The sequence below is a fragment of the Cervus elaphus genome, chromosome 7 (assembly GCF_910594005.1).
Source record: "Cervus elaphus chromosome 7, mCerEla1.1, whole genome shotgun sequence".
Lineage (NCBI taxonomy): Eukaryota > Metazoa > Chordata > Mammalia > Artiodactyla > Cervidae > Cervus > Cervus elaphus.
In genome coordinates, this window is record NC_057821.1 from 7,209,658 (window position 1) to 7,213,042 (window position 3,385).

A 3,385-nucleotide genomic window follows, 5' to 3' on the forward strand; every position below is an offset into this window, starting at 1 on the left:
AAAGTGGAAACCCTTGTCTTGTTCCAGATCTTAGGGGGAATGCTTTCAGGTTTTCACCATTGAGAATAATGTTTGTTGTAGGCTTATCATATATGGCCTTTATGATGTTGAGGTAGGCTCCTTCTATGCTCATTTTTTGAAGGGTTTTAATCATAAATGAGTGCTGAATTTTGTCAAAGGCTCTTTCTACATCTATTGAGATTATCATATGCTTTTTTATCTTTCAATTTGTCAATGTGGTGTATCACATTGATTGATTTTTGTATATTGAAAAATCCTTGCATCCCTGGAATAAACCCAGTTGATCATGGTGTATGAGCTTTTTCATGTGTTGCTGAATTCTGTTTGCTAAAATTTTGTTGAGGATTTTTGCATCTATGTACATCAGTGATATTGGCCAGAAGTTTTCCTTTTTTGTGTTATCTTTGGTTTTGGTATCAGGGTGATCATGGCCTCATAGAATGAGCTTGGAAGTGCTCCCTCCTCTGCAATTTTTTGAAAGAGTTTTGATGGGCCAGCCTCTCTATTGTTCAGCTGCTGATGCTGGTGTGTGGGGAGAGAGAGGCTATGGTGACGGGTTCACCCCTTATGCATGACTCAGCAGTATTGCCTTTCTTCCATGGCTGCCTGGCTTTCCTCCACAGGCATTTCCCACCAGAATCTCCTCCCTCACATCCCCTGGACCCATCTGCCCACAGTCAACAGCAGCCCTCACCCTGGGATCACTCCACAATCCCTAAACTCCAGCTCCCAGCTGCTATGCCTTCCAGGGACCTGTGTCCCTCTCTGGGGTACATATGGCTGAGGCAAAGACTATCTGATTCTCATTCCATTTAGGCTGCCACAGATCAGCGGTTTCACTCTCAGCCTTAAAAGTTTCTCCTCTGACTCAGACAATTGCCCCAATGTGGGGATCGTACCCCTGCTTCAGTTCCCCCACCCGCTGAGGGCAGGTCCAGTCCTACAAACACTCCTGTTTTTCCCCCTAGTTCCTTTGTCCCTGATTTTTGTGTGGTTCTATATATTCTTTTCTACTGGTCAGGTGCTCCTGTGTGCTCGCAGCTGGTGTTCTGCATGCACTTCTCTGTTGAAGGTGTATTCCTGATGTATCCATGGAGAGAGGTGTACTCCATGTCCACCTACTACTCCACCAGGAGGAGTTCAGGTCTCTGTCCTCTTACTTATCTTTTTCCTGTTAAATACTAGCTAGGTTGATTAGATATAGAACTGGAAAGTTTCCAGTTTTCTCCTGGTAAAGAGGCTTGGTTTGTAACATACATGCTCTTTGCAGATACAGAACATATGTAGCTGGTTTGCATCATTATTCATATGCATTGCATTTATTCTCTTACCCTGTTCAGCCACATGAACAACTTGCTTCTAAGACTGAAAATAACAGCTTGTTCTATAATCCTGGGAAGATGAAAGAAGAGGGAACTGAGGAAATGATGGATATCGAGCTGCAGGAATGGAGAAGCAGCCTTCCCCAGGAGGAGATGAAGATGAGAAAGTCAGGACCAGTCCACATGTCTGGAGGCATGAGAGAGCAATCACGGGGCAGACAGAGAGTTACTCAGGGAATGTGAGTGTGATGACTGAGATGTGTGGGCAGGCTGAACCTGTGTGGGCAGAAGAAACAGAGCAGCCAGTGGAGGAGCAGCAGAAGCTAGAGAAGATAATCTTTGAAGAAGTGTGGAATGAGAAACCCACAGCAAAAGGAGGTCTTAATGGAGAGAAGTGGAAACCATTTGCAGAAGGAATAGCCAAAGCCTTAATAGAAGCAATAGTTCTTTGACACAACAATAAGGGAGAATATAATATTGCCTGCAGCATCCTTAAAAATCCTGATATGGAAATGATAGGAAATGATGGATTTGGCAAAAACAGAGTCCCCTAACTAGCCATATACAGAAACATAACTAGCTCAGGGATTTCTGGTCTGAACCTAGTTCACACAAATTTGTATCTTTTTCATGTTTGACACGAAACATGATGATTATATTGTTTTATTATATGTATTATATTGTTTTTAATTTATTATATTATATATCATATATAATATATATTTATTATATTGTTATGTTATTGTATAGGATATCTCCAATTTTTAGGATTTTAACATAATTGTTTAGTATGCCTACTTGAAAGATTGTTATTTGTAACCAAATCTGTTTTTCTGATAAATCTCTGTATAAGACATCAAGGATTTGAAAATCTAATGTCTCAAAGGTAGGGTGTATGAATGCATGAAGTGGCTGGAGATAAAAATGCTGGGAATAGAGGAAAAAAATCTAACCAAGGAGTCCATTCCCTACAAAAGATACCCATGTTGATTGAAAGTGTAGATTTCTACAACCAAAATGGCAGCCACAACAAAATCCCACCCTGTTGGCCAAGAAACACCCAGCAGCTGGCTACTTGGCTCAGTGAGTTGTCCCTTTGTGACCCTGGTCTGACCTTTCTACTGGCTGTTAAAGCCTGAATTGACCTGTTTGCTGAACAGGAGTGATACAGACCTGGTTTACCAGTCACCCAAGCTGCCCAGAAGCTTGATGGAGAGGGGAGGACAGGAATGAGCATTCTGAGCAGGAGGAAACATAAAGTGTCTTCCTGGTTTCTAAGTAGGCTCACTCAGGCAGAAGCTGAAGTCACAAACACATTTAGGAGCATTATAAGAAGTTATTTTGCTTATGTGTACACATTCAAAGGCAGGGTTGAGACCCCTCTTCCAAGCCTTTGCTTAATAGTTTGTTTTAAAAATTAAAGAGAGATGAGCGTGGTGCTTCTATTTCCACTCAGCATACCCTGTCTCTGACCTTTCCAATTTCACTTCACCTGACTACTACCTCCCAGGATTAGTAGAAGAAACAGCCATAAAATCTAAATGACTTCGCATTAAAATAGAGCTACCTGCTCCATGCAGCATCATTTTCTTTCATTTTGTGCACTAATTGACAAAAAGAAAGAGATAAATAAAATCTAAGTTACAAACTAGGCTTTAAAAGTCAACCCCTGATCCAATGAACTGGCCATCGCGGAGTGAAAGAGCAGTAGAAGGTCAAGTTTAGAGAAGGAAGTTCCAGAAAGCACAGCGCTAGAAGCAGCAGCAGCAGAGATGATATATTTTAATTTGATTTTATGCTCTTTGGTTTCCTAAATAAGGAACTGTGGCAGTTAATATGTCATGTCTGTGTTTAGCACTTTTATGGTTGTTTCAGATTAGTTGAAAGCATGGCTTTAATTTAGCATACTTTGAGATGAACCATCTTTTGATGAACTTCTACAAAGAAGATCGAAGTCCCACCCTGCCCGCCCCCACCCCCCCCCCCCCCCAGGCCCTGTCCCACCACCCCCATATTGCAATATGCCGATGGGGACATTTTTA